Source organism: Amblyomma maculatum, chromosome 5 (assembly GCF_055883805.1).
Source record: "Amblyomma maculatum isolate TAMU_Amacu chromosome 5, ASM5588380v1, whole genome shotgun sequence".
In the NCBI taxonomy this organism is placed as follows: domain Eukaryota; kingdom Metazoa; phylum Arthropoda; class Arachnida; order Ixodida; family Ixodidae; genus Amblyomma; species Amblyomma maculatum.
The window spans coordinates 29,390,798-29,415,048 of NC_139348.1; the positions used below are offsets into that span (position 1 = coordinate 29,390,798).

Genomic DNA, 24,251 nt, shown 5'->3' on the forward strand with positions numbered 1-24,251 from the left:
GGGTTCGCCCGCATGGAAACCGGGACGTCCAAAGCTTCTTTCGGAGACGACCGAGAGCATTAAATCTCGCAAATACTCCTCTTTCCCTTTCCCCACTTCCCCTCGCGTTGCCCGCGTAGTCCACATGTGTCCAGTTGTGGGAAGGCAGAAACCGCCGTCTTTCGTCCGGGGATTAGAGCGCGGATATCCGGGCTAATCCTCCTTTATTAGGCGGCTCCCCTCTCGTCCCTGTGCGAAGACGTTTTCGCGCGCGCCTGGGTTCGCCGGTGGGCTGCGGGTTATTGCGGTGGCGACGCGCGAATCCTCGGTTCGCTGCTGGCCGTCGCCCCTCCGTCCCACTCGAGAGCTGCAGCATTACTCCTTCCCTGCACTTCGTTAACAGGCTGAGCCAGTCGCGTGTGTCCAGTCTCCGAATAAACTGAAGCACACTGTCCCGTTCTCACTCGCTTGTTCTTCGCATGCTTATTAGTTACTACCTATAGTAATTAATTAGATACCATGTTTTTTGTTCCTTAACTGTCTTATTATGCTGTTTTAGTGCGCCACTTCCTATTATTGTTCATCAAATATTTTATGTGGTCGTAAGAAAATTGTTAACCGTAATAATATTTACCTCTATTGTTTTGTATTACCGTATAAGTAGTGCTTCGTGTTCTTTTTATTGTTCTGAATTGCGTTTCCTCTTTGTAATACTTTCTATAACTATTTATTTCCTTGGTCACAGTGGCACATCGTCAATGCTGCCAGTAGCAGTTTTACTAGGCGCCCATTGATGGCCTTGTAACGCTTCTTACACATTTCCAACGACACTCACTAACTGAATCACCAGGTTTCCCAGTCTGTGGAGTTTAACATGCATGAACACCTAACAGTACTTTTATTATCTTTTAGTAGGAATCATCATCAGCATCATAAGCAAGGTAACATCAACTGCACACCAAACGTCTTTCACAATGGTACCTAGGCCATTTCGTTGTGTCAGCCAAGGCCGCCATGTCTCAGAAAGTTCATGATGTTACCACCGCACCTGATACATCACTGAGCACAAACGATTCGCCACAGAGAGAAGTGATACAAGGCTTGAACCGCGATATTTTACTCGCTAACTTTTATTCACTTCCAACACTGCGTTGTGCTCACTCGTTCTCGAAGCGTAAACTTGTAGAGAAATCAAATTTACGGCTCAACGCTCAAAATGTTTCAATTTGGTTGTCGCGTTTAACATAGCGGCAACACTATTGCCTATAGAGCAGCCGCCCCTGAGCTGCGGCACGCATAGGGGCCGCCAGTCGATACTGCAGGAAAGAGCGCTAAATCCCAACTCCACAATATCCGCGTTAAGCACCCACACCAGCGCAAAGAAAAGAAAATATTCAGCGGATTTTGACGAGGCTCCCAGCAAAAAAGCGGGACTAAGCAGACAGATGATCGCCGCGCTACCTCTAGAAGGCGGCGATAGGTAGCGAGCTGCAGTAAGCTATACAAAATTTATTTATTTATTTATTTATTTATTTATTTATTTATTTATTTATTTATTTATTTATTTATTTATTTATTTATTTATTTATTTATTTATTTATACATAATGTAGCCCTTTCTTAAGAACCGTTACCGGAGAGGAGGTAAAAAAATTCACAGGCTCTCTTCGCTTCGTCACAATACAGGATTAAAACACTAACACAGCAACAAATAATAACAAATAATGCATACCTGGAGGCACGAGTGGAGAAGCGAAAAAAAAAAGCATAATCAGTTCTTCATTCTCTTGTTGCCCGTAGAGCGAGTCTAAAGACTGTAAAAAATCTAGACTAGTCTTTTTTTTTTTTTTTTACTCGATCTCTATGTCCGAAATAACAGAAAGATTGAAACCAACAATGGCGAACTCTAAACAACAAACGCTAAGACGCCGACGGAACAGGTGGATGCAACGGGCCGTTTCGCACTGATCTGTTTGGGTGCTGAGAAAAGGGCGTGAAATTCAATTCAATTCAATTTATTCAACATCGTGAAAATGTTGGATGTGCCGATAAGAAGGCTTGACACAGGTCGACGCACCCTACAACGAGTTGGCAGCAGTATGCACAAACAAGCATTAGTTACATAAGTAACAGTCTCTACAATACAATAATAGCAGCTAGGTGTATATGAATAGGGTATGAAGCAGAACGTGAAAGACTTAAATTACCAATAATACACACACAAAAAGCAAGTCGAAATCACAGTGATGCAACATTGTTGATAGTGAATTCGTATACATCAGTTTGCTTGTACACTGTTCAGCAAATACGGAAGAGTATAGCGCAACATTTGGTGAAGGCTTCTCTTCATATCCCTTCTCCTTTCATTAAGATGGGCTATGCTTCTGTGAAACTAGAATCTTGACGAGAGAAACAATAGAGCGGCATTGCACGTTCTGCATCTGTAACTCTTTACCTCTGGATTTCGCCCTGCAGCATGCCATGAACTTCGATGTTCGTGTCGTCTTTCCATCCTTCGTGTACGTTTTGCGCTATTTTTCACCATGAACTTTCACCAAGTTCGCCCAACTTTCGGCACTACTTATCCATTAGAAAATTAGCGACTTATTTAATCTCTGGAATTCATGTCAGATATATGTTTTCTTTTTTATTTTGCTGAAGGCGCTCAGTTTGCTTTATTGCGTATTGCGTGCGAGGCGATGTGACACCTTTGCAAGGAAGTCACCTGATCACGTGACGAAGGATTTTGGAGATCCAGGTACTTCGTTATAAAGGTGTTCGAGTGTATTTCCATAACAGTGCCTTACAGTATTTCACAGCTGCTTCACAAATGAAATTGATGTTCAAAGAAGCAGTGCTTGTTCGTTTCTCCGATTGTCAACTACGCCTTCTAAGAATGACCAGCTGCTTGCTCTTCAGTTCAATTATTTTGCGAAATTTCATTCCATCATTAACAAAGTCATCCCTATGCCTTGGATGTTGTATAGATTGTTTGCATCTTGATGGCCGCCTGAGAAATACTTTTCCCTTACCTCTTGGCGCAGGGGAGCACGCCTGTCATGTCCCGACTTGGCGGCACGCGCAAGACATCGACTTAGCTCATTCCGGCGCCGCGGCATCGAGTAGAGCTGTTGAACACCGCCAACCGCGTCGAAGCTTTGGTTTGAAGCGACAAAAGGGAAGGCGGGCAGAAGGTACCACGCGGGAAGCAAGGTAAAGGAGCGACGGGAAGATAGGGAGAAAATCACCAAAGGAGAGGAGAGGCCACCTGTTTCGGGAACGTCCCACAGGGCGGCGCCGGGGAGGCGCGCCCTCGTCTCCATGGCAACGGACGCCCAGGGCTCCGCCGAGTGTCGATGCACGGCTGCGGCTCCGGTCAACCGGCGGGAGCAGCGGGAAGCGCCGGCTGTTTCTGGCAGAGCGGCGACGCCGGTTTGGACGAGCGCGGCCAGTTAGCATGTTCGCCGCCTCCCGGAGGGGCAGCGTCTGGAACGAGGCCGCTTGGGACCAATGCCGTGGACTAGCAGAGAGTTTTCTATCGTCGCTTAACAGTGAGCGAGAATGCCGCCTGCTGATCGTCCCCGTCTGCACGTGATCGTCGCGGACAACGCTTGACGTCAGCTGTCGAGGTTGGTTCTGTTTACTTCTTGTTTTTGATTCATTTATTAATGTTGCATTCATATCGGAACTGTCGAGCTATCGCAAGTAATGGACCACATGAAGGTCCGACCAGCTCGGCACACCTTTGTCCCTCTGAGTGTGCATTTTTCTCAGTAGCCAGATTACTTGAGCTGAGGATGTATGCATGCTAACTGTATGGACATAGTCGTTACTGGTTTGTCTTTGTTCGCCAACAGGAACCAGTGCTCATGTTCATGTCTATGGACTCAACAGTAGAATCTTTTTCTCGCTTACGTCGACTTCGCTTTCATATTCGTTGACCTAGCTCCCTTGTGTAAGTTTGCCAATCTAGCTTTGTGCCTGGCTTACCCTCCTCCCACACCCGGCTGTTATGGACAAACGCATTTTTTTAAAACGGAAAGCAGTTTGTGAACGCAATTGTTTTACATATGCTCCATCGCGACGCTTGCAGATGTCCGCTATTTATGGTCAAGAACACACCTCTCTGTCCATGGCAGTTGTAACTGCTTCACTCGGGCACAGGGCAAACATAAAGCTTTTTTTTTTCTGCGCACCGTTTAGAGACTTTATACAATTTCCATCAGTAACCCCATAACACTATCTTACAATGTCCCATCTTGTCTCACATTTAAAATACGTGCATTTCTTTGTTTTGTCTTTCTTTTTGTTCTCTCTATGTCCAAAATCCACATCTGGACGTCATTGAGACGCCGAAGTGAGGGGCGTAGTGTGGGTCAATCAGGGTCAAGTTCGACTGTAAGGTGGGGTTCCATGTCGTCCGAAATTACCGTTTACGTAGCAATCTTCGACTTTGACCTCCACAGAAAAGTGGCGGCCCCGACAGGTCCCGAGCTAACGACCTGCTGCGTGATCATCATCAGAAAGCCGCATGAGCACTGAAATGCCGTGCCAGCTTCATCCTATAGTTTAAACACACTTTCACGAGCTCCTGGGAGGTTTCTGCGTGTCCTAATGATGATTTGATTTTAATGATGCCAGGGCAGTGCGGCCAAAGAGCGCTATGAATAATGTGTTCTTGGTCTGCATGAGCTGGGGTCAAAGATCCAGTCTTGCAAGTATTTTGCCCAGAGAAGCAGGGAGCCATAACCAGGTGAGAGTTCTCGCACATTGTAGAAGAGGTGGATACATGCGGTGATCGAATCCCGGATGTCAGAACCATTTGGCCGCCGCTGCCATCCTGCTTCATGTTCTAAGGTGTTAACAGCCGCTAAGGCATCTTGGGGATCTTCCGAGTCCGAGAGAAGCAAAGCCCTCCAGGAGGACACGAAGAAAGCAAAACAAACATGATGTAATGACCTCCTAGTCGAAATCAAGAAGAACAAGCGGACATCGACGGTCCGTGTAATTCGAAAGCAAGATAAATTGACGATCGTTAAGGGTAACGGCCTGGATCCCAAGCGAAGGCAAGGGAAAGGGAGGGGGGGGGGGGGGGGTAGCGAGTGAGAAAGGCGGACGAAATTAAGAATTTCGCGGCAATCAGGTAATCGCAGCTTGTACAGGGCATTGTTAACTGGCAGATGCATTTTGCATACAATGAATTTATAGTTCTGATAACGATGATGGTAATGATAACGATGACACCAGTGTTATAAGGATGGCGTGGGGAATCGGAGGAGGTAAACGCAGCGTTGACAGTTGTGTTCCTACTCTATAATTGTTCGGCATCGGAATGGTGGGCTTGTTTCATAGGGGCAATTCGTGTGTGTATTGTTCTGAGTATTCATGCTCCTAGAGGTACGAATCAGAAAGCCCGCACGTCTACACCTGTCAACATGCGTGTTTGCTCTTGTGGAATTACTCGTAGATCAGGTAAATCGAGCTGTTACTAGCCCCACCTAGAGATAACACTGCGGCTATATGCCCTCTCAATGCTTCTAAGCAAAACACGCTGACGTCATCATTGGCAAGAAGCAGTGGCATTCGTTTTGAGCTTCGACCGCCCTGGTGCAAATGTTTTCTGAGTAAAGGACGCAGCAACTTATGTAGCTCATCGGTTGACACTAACAGCGCCTTGAGGGAAGGGGGAAGTTAAATGAAGAAACACGGTTGCATGGGAATGGCGCTGAACTCCAACCGGTTTTATTTCGTCAAGCAGTAGGCTTTAGGTGCCATGTTATATATTACCTCGGGTTAAATTAGACCGCCTGAGACATTTAAAACTCAGTGTCATCGCGCAACCAATGGATGGTTTTGCATTTCGCCGGGTTAAATTCCTTCTATCGTACGAAGCCTATGCTAACCTCGGTTCGAGACATGAAAGGATAAGACTTAGTTGTCCTTTTGAGAATCTTCAGTTACCAACAACTGCTGGCGTTCTATCAACATGTGTGGAGGACTTTGTAGACATGTGGACAACATGCAATCACCATGAGCAGCGAACACATACACTTGGCATAACCACGCGCATGCACTACGTGGAAGGGTTGCCGAAACTGTGGCGCCTGGTAACAGGAATCGATGTGTGGTGGCGTCTGTGCCTCTATGACTAAAAGGAAATAAAGTTCACAGACGGTCTGGCAGGGTCGATCACTGTCTAACGTGGGTTAGTACTTTAGCATAGTTTAGCGCAGCGTAGACTGATGATTAAACAAATAGGCCGGCCTTCGTGGAACTCGATAACATATTCCTCCATCGTGCTCGATACGCAGAGCAATCGTGGAACATGTTCAGATACGACTAGCTGAAAGTGCAACGCAAGGTGAGCGTACCCTCTAGCCGAGCACGGCATCTGCTACGAGCCGCCTGCGAAGTCAGCTGTGGAGCGAGCTTTATTTGATTGGCTGCGCCGACTGTGACGTCACTCATGGTGCATTTCTGATTGGCTCCTCCGCATGCAGTGGTTCACGCCCTCTTTTTTCTCGTTGCTTGCAAATATGAAAGGTCGAATAGACTTCATAAATTGGGCTTTGGCTAGTGCGAGTACCCTATAGCCTAGAGACAAACCAAAATGTAATGACTGCATTATACTTGTCCAGCAAAAGCTGCTCACTCTAAAAAAAAAAAAAAATCACGGAGAGGAGATAATGCAAGACCTCTCCGTTGAGATCGCCGCTGTTCCTGCAGGGAAGAGTGATTACAGCCAAATCTATTTTCTAGAGAAATACTTGCACGGTGAGAGGCGGCAGAAATGGTTGACTTTAAATTTACTGCTTCATGCCGACTAAAATCATTAGAAAAATGTTCATGCTCCCTGATTAGTACGGGGCAACTAACCTGAAGTGTCAGCTCGTAAGCCTGTGTATGTCAACAGGCACTGCCTAAATGACTGCCATCACGGTCAAACAAATAATTAGGAACGTTGTGCACTGCTTTCCGGACGCCTCTCGCTCATGCGCAAGTGAATCTGTGATTTTTCAATTTTATTTTATTATTTTTGTACACATTTTTTTTCTTCTTGCATACGTAACATAATTAATTTAGCTTATTCATTTTAATATCGCAATTCTCTGCCAGACATTGTCCCGCGAGTGCTTTTGTATTGATCTATTTTGACAAAAGAAGGCACCGATGAAACCCGCGTGTTGTCGAGAAGGCTGGCATTACTACTGAAAATGCTCGAAGACCCGCACAGCTAGACGCACTGCATTGGATCGATATAACTCTGGTTATAGTTTAACTTCCGTTTCTGTAATAGGCGACTACAAGAGACGCTGCGCTGAAGGAACTGAGGCCAGTATTCAGGTTACATTAGATTTTACCTGGCAAACTAACTAAGCGGCTACGGGCGCCGCGGGCTTCGGATTAATTTCCACTACTTTTTTTTTTCTAAGGTGGAACCCTTTGTTTACTCATGTGGTGCGTAAATATTTAAGAAAAAAATCTGTATCCGCCGGAAATCGAGCCGCTATTCCTTCAGTCCGAGCTGAGAGTGCTAACCACTACGCCACGTGCTCGGGAGAAACTGATCGTAATTCTCCTGGTCTAATGTGAGGATGATGGCAGCGATGACGATGATGTTAATGATAATGGGGGTGGTAGCGATGACAATTATGGTGCATTTAGTTGATACTGATGATAGCAGCGATGATGATGATGGTAAGGATGAAATGCATTTAGTGAAAACTGTCCAGTAAATTGCGTTCATCATTTCCGCTCTTAAGCAGACTTAAGCACAGTCTTCTAATCGTTTTTGTGCGCATTGACATCTCGCAGCATATACAGGTGCCTTGCCATCTCGTTTCGGCTAAATGCGACCGCTATGGCTGGGATCGAACCCGCGACCTCAAGTTTAAAGGCCAAACGTCACGGCCACCGAGTCAGAGCCGATAGGCTTTTTGGTATAGAAGTTCGGTCTTTCTTACATTTTCTTTTTTCATAAAATGTTTGTAGTTTATGATGATGGATTTTTGTGGAGCTAGCGGTGCCATGTCTATAGAGCTTCGTGACGCGGGCATTCTTTATTATACATGATGGGGTCCAAGGCTCCAAGCATTTCGCCGAGCAGCCAGGCGAGTGCCTGCACCCTTGGTACAGCGGGTGGGTAATAGAGCTCACTGGGGATAGAACCCCGCGCCTCCAGCCGTGGTAATATTCATAATATAAAGCATTAGATCGCCAATGTAGTATCCAGCCACTGTTTAAGGTAATCGCCGATCGTTATCTGCCTATTTTGACGTTTTTAACCCACAACAGATAACACGAGGAGCAACAGCGTAGTGAACGCCCAGAAATTCTTACGCTTGTTATCCAGCAGCAAAGCTGCTCTAACTGGGGAGAATTTAAAAGCTTTTCTTTTGTTTTTTAATCTAGAAAGATGTGTTATAGTCCTCCTGTGTTGTTGGCGGCCAGGTGCGAGAGGAAAAAATAAATACCAGGCGTTGTTTCTGCAGCAAGTTAAGTACGTCGTGCTGACGACAGCTATACTCGGATGTCGAGGGTTTTAAGAGAAAGCTCTGGCGTTAACAGCCGAGAATTCGCTCGTCTCGGGCGAGGAAGAAATGTACTGCATGGACTCTGCTCTGTGCGAGGAGTACACAAAGTGCCAAGGTTAGGAAGTGAGTCGTAAAGCGGTCGCCGTGCAGTTCGGTTTACTGCCGGAGACGGCGACTTCGCACTTAAAACACCTGCGCTCCAAGATATGGTCTTAGAAGTCGCGTTTGTCCCAAAGCGGCGGCTCGCACCATAATACAGCAAGCGCTTTTCATTTTGTCTTTACAAGTGTGCTTCGCGCATATGTCGAGTTTGGGCTGAAAACTTATTTTAAAGTTTTAAACACCTTCTGTAAGTCATATCCCCTCGTCGCAAAGCATTTAGTGGTATAAAAAAAAGTGTTCCACATACGCATCCCACACCTCTCCACCACCCTCCTTCACTAAACAAAAAAGAAAAAAAAAAAAAGATAAGAAAGTATACAGGACCCAGAAATAAGTAAACTCGAGGTGTAGTTGAAATTTCATGCACATAATCGGAATCTATTCCCTGCACTTTCCGCGGAGGCACAGTCGGCAACTCTTGTGTCACACCCGCATAACCTCATTTGCCAAGTGCAACTTTGTGGCGCACTTCTTAATTGTGATCCGATTATGGGATGTTGTGAGATATGCTGTTTACATGATGATGGGAACGGCCTATACTTTGGCTTCAAAGTCTTCTTCTGCGTTGGCAGAGCGTATAGATAAAAGCTGCCATATAAAACCAACGGGATGCGTTTTAACCAATTGTGAGGCAAATGCGGAACATGTTGAGCTACTTTCAGAAAAATATTTACACATAGGGTTTAAGATTATGGCGCCCAGCTTAATATTGCTTCTCAAGTTTATTTTCTTGCGTTCAGAGTGACTATAAGTCAGGATAGAAAACTAGTCGGGGCGTTCTTGAAGTTAAAAAGCGAAAAAATGCAAGCCTGGTCAAGGAGCATCTGCGAGTATATTAATTGTTATCGCTTAGATATAAAACATGTGAAAGAAGCGCGGCTAAACATTTCCCAGATTTTTTCCCGAAATTTCTTGGCGTGGAAACAGCTATGCGGAAGGCTATACGGAAGCCCAACGCTTTCGCGCACTTGGTAGGAAGGTGTCAATTATTGATGATATAGAAACACTGAAGGTAATTCTATTAGTTCTTTGTTATGAGTAAAACCCGATTCTATGGTTCGTCTAGCTGTGTCGATATTTATTTTATTTGTTTATATTTTGTGATACTGCGAACTCTTTTGACTCCAAGCAGGGGTGAGCAAAGGTACATGTAAAAAAAGGTACAACAAAATATGCACGAGCTTCATGTAAGAGCAAACAGATGATGCAAAAAAAAGAAACAAAGGTTTCACTTGCAAAAGGCTCTCAAGTTATTAATAAATATTTCTACATTCGGGCTGTTCACTACACACATCGGCAGTTGGAGTCCATTCTGTAATAGTTACGATAAAAAATGAGTGTTTAACTGTATTGGAGTATGCTCGCAATTCTTCTAGCATTTTTCCATGATTAAAACGCGTACTTGTGCGCGAAACAGGAGTAATATAGTCATGGGAATTAATTTTAATCAGATTGTTCTATATCAGGTACAAAACTTTCAACCTTGCTTCAGCGCGCCTTGCCTGAAGGAGTTCTAAACCAACAGAGTTGATCATGTCTGTAACACTATCTGTGTGTTTGAATCTGTTGCAGAGGAAGAATCCGTATGCGGAAGATGTGCATCTATTGTTGAGAGCAAAATTTTCTGTCATCAACACCTAAAAGAATTGCGCCACCGCCGATAGGGAGGGATTACCAGGGTCACCTGTAGCCTCAGTGCCTTAGCGCAGTGGAGCTTTCTAGAGCGAAAAAAAAATTACGAGGGAGTTTAGCAACTAAAGTAGTGAAAGGCGAAAGCCTGAGTTCCGCATTCTGCTACGCAACTGGCACTAATTAGTAATTGATCAATTACTTAGACATCAGTTATGTGACCAATAATTAGTCTTTGAGTAGATAAATTATTAAACAACTTTTATACAATAATTAGTTCATTAATGCATTATTTATTGGCCATCAATTAGCGAACGCTTGATTCAAATTAGTAATTGATCATAGATTGACATATGCCCATATAAGGCACACATTCGCGCATACTGTGGTGGTGCTCTGTGATTAGTCGAGACCTCTATGACGTCATCCCGCCTCGGCCAACCAGAGCCGCCGCAAAAGGAGACATATTTTGTCCGCGACAGCATGAGCCATATAAGGCTTTCGCCTTAGAAGAACCAAAGCTCGTAAGCGATTCATAGGAATCCAAATGCGATCGTGTTGGAAGACCGCCTTCCTTCGCCCCTCTCGCTAAGCACGTTCGCGTTTGGCGGAAACTCGTATCACTCTGCAAAGCTAACAAGAGGGCATCGAGCATGTCTTTCTAGATTGCTGTGATCTGATATCCGCGATGGCCTACAGCGCGGTATTAAAAAGGCTGCAACATACGCCAAGATGCATTCGGTTTTCTCGACGTTAGCGGAGTGTCAATTCCATACGATGATTTAACACGGTATAACGTTGGGGGCTTCGTGTCGCAGAAAAGCTGGTGTCGGCGTTGTGGTTGTAATGCGAAAATCAAAATGAAGTAAAGAAACATTAAAACTTTTGCGGAAAACTTCGGAGTCGACACGCGTTTTCTTCGCAGTGCGAGGCCAGCACGTAACTGCGACGGAAGCGCATTGCTGCTCTCCGGATAAGTGGGGACCTAAAGTATGCATTGCCTTATGACAGTCAGCTAATGTTTAGGTGCTTAATTAGAAATAAATTAATTACGGAAGTAATATTTGAGCGAGTAGCGAAGAACATTTCCACATTGCTTTCTTGCAATGCGGCGCTCACTGGAAAAATCATTCGATCAAACGGCACTGCCGCAACAGATGGCGCGAGCCGCCGCTCGATTCAAAGCCTTATACATTCATCCATCGTCTTCAAAGCATTGGAGGTTAAGAACAGAGAAAAAACACTGCTGACTTTAAGCGGGGAGATATAACCGAACGGAGGTTATCTGATTGCCGATCAAAATCAAGGCAGGAGTAAAATGTCACCCTGCACTAAATACAAAAAAAAAAAAAGAGAAATGAAATGGTGTGTCATGATAAGTTTGTCGTTTTGAGGCTGAAGAGCACAAAAAGGCGATGCGAGCGGGGCGCGATAACTTTATCGCATTAAACTTTTAAAGGATCCTCCAATTTTTGTTCTTCATGGCGTGCATGCGATACAGGGCAAAGTCGCATGACGGTCAGGAACGCAGGATTCGGGATGTATCACTTAGTGAATTGGTAAATACCCGTGCAAAAAATGAGAGCATAGTATCGTACATTCTTGGCTCGAACACGCAGCAGGTGGTCGCTCTCTCAAAGCGGCGTTGCGTCCGACGTGGTCGGGCGCGTAGAAGCAAAATGGAGCAGGAAAAAAAGGATCCGGAGACGCGGTATTATGCATGCATTACAGCTTCGGTTCAATGCGATGAAGGATCGAACGCAGTAGAGCTTTGAGAAGGGCGACTACCAGCTTTCGTGTTCGCGCCAAGAATGTACGATACTATGCTCTCATTTTTTTTTTGCGCGGGTATTCATCAATTCACTAAGCGCTACTAAGCTTGGTAGTGGTCATCATGTAGCGGAGCAGCGCAAGAAAACACAGACGCTAGAACACACTGAAAAAACAACAATAAACAAAAAACTAAAGCAAGCGTAAACGTAAAAAAAGAACCCGAGTTACCATCGATCATAGCAAACGCAAAGTCAGAACATCGTAGCAACAGCAGAGTCAGAACATTGTAGCAAAAGGAGAGTCAAAACACTAAAACCATAAAAACATCTTTTAAAAACAGGGAAAAGACCCTGGCGCAAGAAGTTAAAGCACGCAAAAGAGAGAGACAAGGGGACAATGGATGGCGCCTGTCCGTTGTCCCCTTGTCTCCCCCTTTCGAGTGCTTTAACTTTTTGCGCCAGGGTCTTTTCCCTGTTATTTAAAGATGTTAAACCAACTAGCCCGGCAACGTTCTTTGTTGAGATAAAAACAATAGAAACACAAACAAGTGAAAACTTTAGGCAAAACTTGACATAACAGCTCAAAGGCAAAGTCAGGGGAAAAGGAGTTTCCTGTACTTGCAAGAACAGGCTGAAGAAAAAAAAAACATGTGTCTCTGGAGGCAGAGCGTTCCTGTGCACACCGTTCGATCCCCCTTTCTGCAAATTTCAAACCATTTTCTTTAAAGCGCAGTTTTTTTACTTAGTCACTTATGCATAAAAATGAACTTTTGATGGAGAACCAGGCCCACCTACCAAACTTCAATCAAACCGCGCGAACGAAACGCCGCACGGTCGCGCGTATTATGTCTTGACATCATGGTATAGCTCGATCTTCATGTGACGTTCTCCGTGTCTGGCGTCATACCTCCTATTGCCCGTGATTAGAGTGACTAGAAAACTCGTCGAGTGACTCTATTGCTATGTGTGACGTCAATACTTCTGGCGACCATGTACTGAATTAGTGCCATTAATGGCGACAGCAGGCATAGCACTTCCTTCGGATGTCCCCTCTAACGCTTTGAGTAAAGACAGAAAGCGAAACAAAGCATGAGAAGAGATACGGGAGCTTCCGTGTAAGCGATCAATAGAAAGACTTTCCTGTCGAATTTCCGCTGCGTTTTCCGCACATTGGTGTCCACTGCTCCTGCTTTATCTCGTTATTAGAGAGCAAGCTGTACTTCTCCCATGCCAAACTTCAAGGTCTTCTGGCAACATCTGACCTTGAAATCTAGCGCTGTGCAACAAACGTCGTCATCTTCCTTCTCAGGTGTCATTAATCTGCGGAAGCTAGGTACTGTGCCTACGCCAGCAACATCTACGCCACGGCACAACTGCGCCAAGCAAACAAACAAACAAAAACATTGCTACGACTGGGTTTCAAACCCGCACCAGAACTAACAGATCAGCTTCTGTGACCCAGCCGCTACGCAGCAAATGTCTTCATCAAGTTCCATCTGTGCCGCTCCTTCATTCAGCCTAGGTAATACGCCGTACACACAAGCCATCTGGGTGAGTTCGGGCGAGGTCCCCGAGCGTAGTGTCGGGTAAATCCAGCAGGTGGCGTGGCGTAGAGGAGGCCACTTTCGCTAATGATGGCGAACGCAGCCGTGCCAGAAAGGCTTCCGGAACCATCCAACAGCGAGAAATTAGACTGACCCGCAGCCGAGAAGCTTGCAAAGTGCGGAAGCGTGCAACGATCGAAGCAGCGGCTGCGGCCAGTGGCTATGATTGTTAAACCTCTTTAAATTTTCTTTGAGCCTCATCGAGATTCAGGGGGATACGATTCGACAGTTTTGCTCCTCGGTGCACGGCCAATGTGAAATTTTAATGCACGGAAAAACCGCGCATTGCTTTGTTGGGTGCAGACATGGCCGCAGCTATGGCGTCACAAGAGAACTTTTTAATTTGCATGCGCTCTTTCCTCGCGCCGCATCCCTGTCTCCCTCTTCTTTTTTCAATTTTCCGAGAGAATTTCAATTTCGCACATCGACCGCGGCGTCCTTTTCAAGCCGAGGTGCATAACAGCGGGGTTTTAACTAAGCGAACTGGCCTTTATTCCGACAGCGAAAGGTTTCTAGCTAATGCCGCGGGCTGTGCACTCTGCGGTCGAAATCGCGAGCCGCTCCTGTTTTGCATTTCCTGCGCGTGTCAATGCGCGCTGCCTGGCGCTAAAATAATTGCAGAACGCGGCAGAAAGGGAAGCTGGCGCACCAGCCATTCGGAAAAGCCGCAAGGTACAAACGAAACTCGCATTATACTTTATGTTATTTAATGACAATGCTAACTTCGAGGAGGATTAATACAGGGGGGATGGGTGATAGTTGCAAATGATATGTGCAAAGATAGTGAAATAAAGGACGCGAAAGAAAACGATACTCGGTTCTGCACATAATAGCGTTAATGCAGCGCTGGTAAAATTATCGAGAAAAAAAGTGACAAACGTCAATAACAGATAGGTAGCTGACACTCAGAGTTAGCGTTGTCCGAAAAAAAACAAAAAACGAATAGGCTAGCATAGCTATAGAACAAAATATGAATACTTCAGTTAAAAACTAAATCGAGTAAGATTCCAAAGAGAAAGGACTGATCTGACTACTTGCATAATTATTTGGTAATTTTAGAAAAATGGCACATTTAGATCTGGCACCTTTAGAAGTTTGGAAAGATATTCGAAAATTTGGAAGAAACATTTGATTATTTGGTCATTTTGATCAGGCGCTATTCCATTCGCTGAGAATATTTCGCATATCCGCATAGTAAGATTAGCCAGAGTTAAAAGCACGAACGAAAACGCGACATATGCTGGGAGCTGTCAAGATGCAGTGCATGTCAGTAAAAGCTATACGTTCAAAATATCGACAGTGATTTTTAAGACATGTTTACGAACGCGTAGTTTAAAATCTACGAAAAATATGTCTGTGTGGTATGTGCAGATGGGTCTAACAGAATAGTGGTCACCTTGTGCATGACAAAACTTCATGATTAGATGGATAATGAATTGAAATTAAGTAATCATCTTCTCGCTTTTTATATTGAGGGGAGCTATTATTATGCGAAGTAGAAGCCCGTCAACAACGAAGGGGAGGCCCGTTCTTAAATTATATTTATCGGCATTATATATCGAACGAGCGCTACAAGTACGCTTTTGCAGCGCGTTGTGTTAGTTTTTCGGGTTTGCTAATTCATAAAATGATGCTTATCGCAATTCTAACGCGGCGCGCACACACAGACACAAACACACGCACACACACGCACACACACGCACGCACGCGCACACACACACACACACACACACACACACACACACACACACACACACACACACACACACACACACACACACACACACACACACACACACACACACACACACACACACACACACACACACACACACACACACACACACACACACACACACACACACACACACACACACACACACACACACACACTATAACTTTCTCTCTTTCTCTGCTGCAATGGTGCAGTGTAAGAAAGCCAACTCAACCAGGTTTGAAATGCCGATTTTTGGCGTTCGATATTTCGAACAACATTGCTGATTGAGAAACTTTTTAAATAGGGCTGACCTTTAATGTTGACTGCTTTGAGTTTCCCAGTGTAATATTGGCCATTAGGATGTGAAGCAAAATGATTATTTATTCCCAGTAAATTAATGTAAGAATAATCAAGCTCTATATTCCGCACATGATGTCCGCCTTGCTATTAACCCACCTGCACAGAGACGCATTTCTCGTACTTTGTGAATTACGAGTTGTAACAAGTGCATAACGCGGAACAATTGAGAATGCAAGATATTGTAATATTACACATAATTAATTGCTCGTGTTAAAATATTATACACTATAACAGGACAGAGAAGGAGCGTGCACCTTGTAGAACAGAGGCGGGTTAAATATATTCCACTGGAAGTCAAGACGATGAAACGATCGTTATTACGTGCATACATGAGAACACGCAATGATGATCCCTCAGGGTCACGAAGTGGATACCATATAGCGTGTCCCATTCGAGGAAGCTTTTCCTTTTTTTTTTTTTTCAGGTAGCCTCATTAATATTTGGCTAAAATAGAATTTGTATACCGAGTTTCAGGGGATTTCAGAAATGGTCTCATTTTCCACAAATTACCGGGCTTTTCCTTCAAGGAAAACAGGTCGGAATTGGGGATCTTGGAGTCACGTTGACAGAGCGTGGAATAACGCTGAGATCTCGAGGGCGAGGCAGACGTCACACGGGGCGGCAGACAGTTTCGGTGGGACAATGAGGTAGGCAACGACTGCATGGCTGCATCTGGTTAGGACAGAGGCTTTTGTTTTGCTGGGATCATACAGATGGGCGATGAGGCCAATATGCGGACGCGATTTCGTGTTTCACCGATCATCCACGTACACCAGCCTCTACTCACCAACCTGCACCCGAAGCGGGAAGACTCCACCCAAGTCTCTCCGACGCCTGCAACAACAAACCACCCATTACTGCAAATTCATGGCGAAACCAAAATCGGACAGATAAAAGCTGAAGATGCGCGTATGAGACGCAAGCGGCTGAATGACTGCAATGCGAACGCGTGCACCTAGCAATAGCCTGTTACTTTTCTCTTTGTGGTCAAAAAGACAGAGCTCGAAGCTGCTGTCTCCAGCGCAGGCCACACAGTGACCTCGTAGGCGAGTTCTATACATATGCAGAAGCCTCCGTAGCTCTGCACGAATTTCTTAGCGAGAAAAGGTGTTTGCAAGAACCTCCTTGTCCAACACGTGCGTTCCCTTCTCCGATCCCCATTGTTTTCATTAAAGTGTAACAGCGCGCCGGGAAGAAAGCGCGTATCAATAGAGTCGTGTTTTTACGTCTGCATCAGTCTTTTAGTCTCATTCTAACGCTCTGTACGCGACTGGTGATCGGGACTGTCATTTGCCTGCATAATCGTGTTTGTCATCATTTAACCTCTGGTTTTTTATTGTCCTGGAAGCGCGTCATGTGTGGAGGTGGACCACGGCGTAAAAAAAAATTCGTACCGAAACACGCGAGTAACCGATGGAGCTTAAGTAACGTTTGCTGCCTAAAGCAAAACATGAAGCACAGTTTATGTGCGTGTCTGCTTATTTCTAGCGACACTTGAAAGTTACAATCCAAGTTGCAGTGGCCGCCTCTGCGATGCAGATCGCTAGATAAGATGCTGAGTGTGAGCGAGTGTTCAGCTGTGGCAGTGTTTCTCAAAATTCAGTAGTACACTAGCAAGAAAAGGTAAACTGCGCGAATGACACGGGACAATAGACGAAGACATACAAACACGACAACACGGGCGCAGGCTTCCAACTGTTTATTGGTGAACGAAAGCACGTGAACTATATACGTGAGGAAACTGGGGCACGTAACCACTGCTCTCTTTCACATAAGACGTCAAGTGGTCACAGCGTCGAGGTTCACGCACGCAAAAATAGCATCATGCTGAATATAGCAGTTCACTTAGTATAAGTGAATACAGCGTGTGCTTTCGTTCACCAATAAACACTTGGAAGTCTGCGCCCGTGCTGTCGTGCTTGTGTTCCTTCGTCAAGTGTCCCGTTTCATTCGCCCAGTTGACCTTTTATTTTCAATCAACCAGCTAGCCCGCAAAAATGTGCTGCGAAACTCGGCGCGAAGAAATTCACTTAGCCAGCAGCGTAATGTGGCCTCTTTACGTTCGTTGAATCTTATATTCTCATGTGGAAATGCGTTTAGACTTGAAGAACAGTGTTCACCTTCGGAAGCCAGTTGCGCCGCCTCGAACCACTCTGCTACCTGGAACTGCCATCCATTGGGTTATTTGTCATTTCTTGTCGTCGACAATGCGGTCTAATCCACATTATACCGTGCGCTATAATCGAGGCTGCAGCTTTTGGCGACATCCCCCGATGATACGTTAGCTAAAATAGCTATCCTCTCCATCCTAACCGTTCTCTAACGGTGTCAGCATCCATTGCAGAGACACCGCCGCTTAGCCCTTCACAAAGGCTGATGTAAGTTCTATTATATCTAGAATAGAAGCGCGAATCAGATTATTTTCCTTGCCGCTTTACCTTACCCGGGCGGGGATAAGGGAGCCGGCATTTGTTCGAAGGAACTACGCAAACTACAGGCCTCATGCATATATGACTGGTGCTTTCTAGTGGTGCTGTTTTTTTTTTTTTTTTCGGCTTTTTCTCCCGACTTGTGCGGACTTCTCGTGGATGGTGGAGCTAGGTGCGCCGGTGGCAGGAGGCTTGGATTAAAATGGGGTGAAGGGGTAAATTGAGGGGGCGTTGGGTGGGTATACACGATAACAAGGGGTCAGGTGGGTGGTGCGCTTGCGAAGAACGAAGACTCCACTTTCGACGTTTCGCAGATGCGTATACCTGCTCCGCCATTTTCCCAAAACGCCACTGGTACCGTTATCACAGTGAACGGACTAAACGCATTAGATTTCTTTGATTCCACAGCAGCCGCCACCAGTGCCTCTAGCTCAGCTGTAAGTACTCAAGTGCTTTGGAACTGCGGCTGTCAAATGTTTCAAACTTCGTGCCTCCTTTCTGCCGTTCCTCCGAGCGAGAGCCCGATTTCAGGTACAGACTTAGAAACTACACTGCAGGGAAAGAGGGTAAGAAATCACATCCTCTTTGCCTGAAAATGACGCTATCCACCATCGGTAGGCCTATAGATACCTTAATTTAAGCGCTCATGACAGCTAACAATTGAGCATAAACTGATTATTACATTTCACTCCTCACGTGCTAAATTAAAAATTCTCGAAATTTAAGCTCATTCTGTGCAGTAGATAGTTTTAAAACTAATTTTTATTATTAATATCAGAATCAGCTTTCTGGTCTGGCAACCATTGACCGCTGACGTCACAACGAGATACCATCTCCATGTCGTCTGCCATTCGCGGTGTCGGCTGCACTCTAGTATGCACGCCGTCGGTAGGGGTCACTGAGGGTTTCTTTTTGTTTGCTTTTCTTCAGCAAAACTCTGTTATACACATAATCTCTATTCTTTGAGAAGCCTTCACTATAATGCGACCTGAGTGATCCTCGGACTTATTTTGGGTTTCGTCTAGCGATTGCCGAGGAGGCCGAAATCGGCGAGCTCATGCTGTGTAATTTAGGCATACAATCAGGGGCATATTATTCTTACGTTATGAGAGCTTGTTTTAGCAACAAGCGCTCCCGCATATAAAAAGGCACTTGTCCAACGTTTCTTTCGGCCATGTGTACTTACATGCGCTGCGAAAGTGAGGAAGCGTTATGTTCCTGATTATTGGGCTATTGCCGTCGCTCGTTGGATCCAAGCACTAAGCATAAATCTCAAACAAGCATACCTTGCGACATTAGAGCAATTAGAGGAGCAGGCAAAACTTTTGAACGAAGCGGCACCTCCTGACTTGCTGTTATATGCGCGTGTCAGTCAGACTGAATTATTTTCGGCTGGGAAAGTATTTTTGCAAAACTATATATATATATATATATGCTGCACGTCTGGGCACGGCCAGCGCACGAAAGTATATGTGCCGCCGCCGCCGTTCCAGCCCCGTCATCGCAAAACCCAACGCGTTTAGATTAGTACTCTTCACTGCATGCCCACACCGAGCCTCCCATCCGCCGCCGTCTCCGTACCGCCGCGCGCGCGACTGCGACCGACTTTCGAGCCTCACGTACCTTGCGTTTTTCTAGTGTTTCTCCAGAAAATGACTCGTGAATGCTTCAACGTAAGCATACACCATTTAGTATTTCGTGTGCGAACCCTAAACTTCCGCAGGAAAGCGCCGATTGCTGATTACGACTGCGCCCCCAGCGTGTTTGTAATGACTGGATGCAATGTCTCTTTACAATGAGGATGTATGCTGCTCGTTCGCAGGGCATAAAATGCAAGTTGAGCTAGCAATACGAAAACTATTCACTTCTTTTCGCACCGGTTGCACCTTTGTTAGTTCACAAACTACAACTGCGCTGCAAGAAGCGCCGTGGATGCTACGTCCCCTGCCTGCGCCGGGTATACACACAACCGGTGCTGACAGCTGCCGGCTGCGCTCGCTAGAAAGTGTCACATATCGGTGCTTCCCGCTCAATGTGCACTCGTTTGTGATTTAAGCAGTCGTCGATTTGGGGTCGCTACTTCCAGAGCTACACTCGATGGATACATGTAAATGCGAAAGCTTCCTAATGCGCGCTCCGTAATCGCCAAAACTCTAGACCCGAACCCCGCGTACTCGCTCTAGGCCTACTCGTCTCTGAACGAGCCGGCAGTTCGGCGTCGACTAACATTTCTGGAAAATGTCATTGATGATGGCAAGGGGTAATACATAAAGTGTGGCTTGTTGTTTTCCTTTTTCTAACACGGTTAAGCTACAGACACGAGCAGCTGCTCAAGCCGTTCATTCATTGTGTGTCAAGTTCGCGCCCGGCCTCCCATCCGACCAAAACAAATCCGACGACCGTCCGGTGATCAGTTCCGTCGGTGTCGCGGGGCCGAAAACCTCACACTACGGTGATAGGCGACCGTTGGCCTTTGCTGGCGTCGTCGCTGGTGTAATGCAAAAGGTCAGTGCGTCGATACCTTGGCGAAAATCTCCGGCTGGAAATGTAACTGATTAACTGGGACCAATGGGTTTTAGTGGGGATTAATATTGGTCCCAGTTAAAAATCAAGTGAGCTAAGGAACCTATAGATGTGCCGCCCACTGACTGTGAGCGTGTCTTATGCTGAAGAAAGCATGCCTTATTCTATATCGCTTTCATGCCGTAACATCTTCATCAAGCACTTCTGCATGAGGGACTGCCGCTGTGTCAGTCCAAAAAAAAAAAAAATGACGTGTCATTTGACATTACAGCCTGCATTGCAGACGATGCTCCGCCGCGTATTCTGTTGTGACGTCACACGAGCATTTCAAAATTGCTGCTTGTCTCGGTGGGAGGAGACCCTATTCCGATTTCTATCGCGTTTTTTGTTTTTTGTAACATGCGCCCCGCGCTAGGCACTGAAACTTTGTGAGTAGAATCACAGGCATGTATATTATTCATAGAAGTATAAAACGGCAATAGATCGAACGCCCCTGTCATCACCCGTTTAACGCCGACGCTGGCATAACGTACAGCCTTTGTCAAAAGTTTGCAGCCCAGAGGGTCTACCTCTGACCCATACTATGAGGCTCGTAATGCATTCCCAGGTTCCCATACTTGCTGAAGGCAACAAGATTTTATTGCGTCAGCAAAGCTGCGCCAGGTTTCAGCCCGTCACGTAGTCCCGGGAAGAGCCACGTTTTACCTTGAGCCGCAGCCGAGCCGAATACGGCTTTAACCAAGCCGTATGAACGTGCCTTAGTGGCCTATAGGGGCAATGTGAATTCCAGGCTTCTGGCAGGCTGATTCTCACATAACCGTCCCATGTGAAACGAGAGACCCAAGTATTGCTAACGTATTCAAACCGGTTTAACCAGAGCTAAACCACAGCCAATTTTTTCGTGCTACCCTCTCCAATGGCTAGGACTTTCAAGATTATTAAAGAAGTCATAATATACGGCTTTACAGCAAACTCTGTGGGCTCGAAATTTTTGGCAAAGGCTGTATGTCTTGCCGCTACCGGGAAGGGACGTTTCCTTACCTGGCTAAAAAAAAAATACGTAACGCGAGAAAAGGAGTACTTGTTTTCGGAATATACAACGTTGAAACACGCCACCTACCCCGGACACGATGCGCGAGCGTTGCAACAGAAAGAGCTGCTTTTGCGGCCCCATCGTGCTAGCTGTGTTCTTTTTGCGGTTGTATAGAGACGTTGCGTACCCAGAGTTGCATTCCTCCGCTTCCATAATACCTGCTCGAAATTGCGTTACAGCGTCGTCCGGCATGCGCGAGCTTTATTTATACCGCTCAAGACGCTTTTGTTCGTAACACTGCAGACAACTAAGCCATTTTGTAACACTTACGCTCCGTATATTTCATTGTTCTCGTATTACTCGCAGCATTGGCCAGTATCGCTCGCAGGAAAGCTGCCTCAGCATCTCGGTGCCGACATAGACGCACAACCCTGTCATCTGGTTATATAGTGCTCTCTAAAAAATATACGTAAGATGCCTCGCCTCCGCAATTTAGGGATGTATAGTGCGCGCTTTTGTTGGCACGGGAATCCTATAAACACGTAACGCGACACTCTTTCTTTCTTTATTGTTTTGCTCTTATGTGCCCGCATTACCCACGAGCTATCGAAGAATTGACCCCGCTATGCATGCGTATACGTTCACAGCCCACTGGAATTTCCAAGCGGGGCCGAGTGCATGCTTACCCGATGCGCGGTCTTTTGTAGTGGAATATCAGAAGAGCCGTTCTCTCCGTTAATACGAATGCTGTTGCGCTTAAAGGGCAACTCCGGTGGATTTTTTTCATCATTTCGAGCTTTTGATTGCTTCACATTCCTAGGTGTGCCCTGACTCCGACACACACACACACACACACACACACGCACACACACACACACACACACACACACACACACACACACACACACACACACACACACACACACACACACACACACACACACACACACACACACACACACACACACACACACACACACACACACACACACGCACACGCACGCACGCACGCACGCACACACACAGTGTTCATGACGTTGCAAACCCAGTGTTGCCAGCAGACATTTTCTCAAATGAAGCTACGAAAATTGCAGATTTTAAAATCGTGTTGCGCGCGAAGGAATTATCGGACGGCGCCAAAATTTGGTAGATTGCACCTAGGCGTAGAGGACAGCCTACAGTAAAAATTTTACCAAGATATTCAAGTGTCGAAAAACCTCCGGAGTTGCCCTAAAAGTCTTGCTGATGAAACCTCGCTACGCCTGCGCTCATCTGCACTGGCCGAAATTCAGTGCACTGAATTAAAAACAGGCGAGAATCTTCTTCTGACACTGAACCCTCTTGACCCACATCCCATTTCTTCCAAATTTTCAAACATGGAGGCAGAGCGACCCGTTTTTTTTTCAATGAAGGGTTCATACATTCTTCATTCATGGAGCAGCCTTCTCGTTGCTCTTCTATTGACGGATCTGCCATTATGCACCTATACTCTTGTAAATACGCTGACCCTGTGTTACCCAGGTGACCCCCATTGATCATGCATCACGCGTTACAGCGCTACCTGTATAAAGCAGAGCTCTTTAATACTGCCAATTGTGAAACTTCCCTTAGGAGTCCATGTATAAAAAATGCAAGCGAAAGCATTGTAATGCTAGCAGCGAGTGCCTGATGCCGCTGCCGCCGCTAGCGAGTCAAGACGACATGACTGCGCAGAACACCATCGCCGCCATGCAGAAAGAGGAGGATGGTATCCTCCCTCTTCCTGCGTGGCGATGAGGGTGCTCTCCGGTTGCCGAAACGCCGGCATCTCCAGGAAAGGACGTCCTATCTACGACAGGGTTTTCGCTCAGGGATATATCTCTTTATTGCACTAGCACATTCGCCATGACCTCTGTAAGGTTGGGCAATCACATTGATAAATTCAATTTCGTGTGGGTTTTTGCATTGCCCTTGACATCACAATAAAATTTGATGCCTTCCGAGTTTCATATGCTCTTCATTTGCGCCATAGGACGCCTGGTTCATTCCGATCAGCTTTGTAGAATCAGCAGACATCGTTCAGCCGTGATAATCCCAGAACATAACCAGTGATCAGGATATGACATTTATCATTGTCACGCGCATTAGTTTACGCGAACACCGCCAAGGATGTTTAGTTTTAATTTGTTCTGAAACAAGCGAAAGTGGGAGCACGAATGAAATTGAGCATTCGTTTAATATTTATTTTGTTTTTTCTTATTCAAAGCGTGAATTAATGGAGATGGCGACTAATAGTACACTGGCCATAATACCAGGAGCCTTATGTGCACTCGTTTTCAAAAGGTGGCTTGCTGCAAGGTTTATCTATGGGCCCTTTGGTGCGACTGGTATGGCATGACTTTAATGTCTTGCTCTCGCTCTCTCAAAGGACGGATTTATTGCTGTGAAAATTGGATTTAATATGAGCAACAACGTAATTCCTCCACTCGAATCAAACTTCTGACGTCAAGATGTGAACAGAGTCCATGCTC

At 45.8% G+C, this 24,251-nt stretch overlaps 1 protein-coding gene across 1 annotated transcript in view; it reads left to right on the forward strand.

The window, feature by feature from the left end:
• LOC146187927 (extracellular serine/threonine protein CG31145) overlaps positions 1 to 24,251 on the forward strand; it is a 266,568-nt gene that overhangs the window by 136,588 nt on the left and 105,729 nt on the right. The window contains exon 3 of the mRNA XM_084603562.1: positions 3,023 to 3,607. The gene's annotated coding sequence lies outside the window, so the exon portion shown is untranslated. The remainder of the gene's footprint in view (positions 1 to 3,022; positions 3,608 to 24,251) is intronic.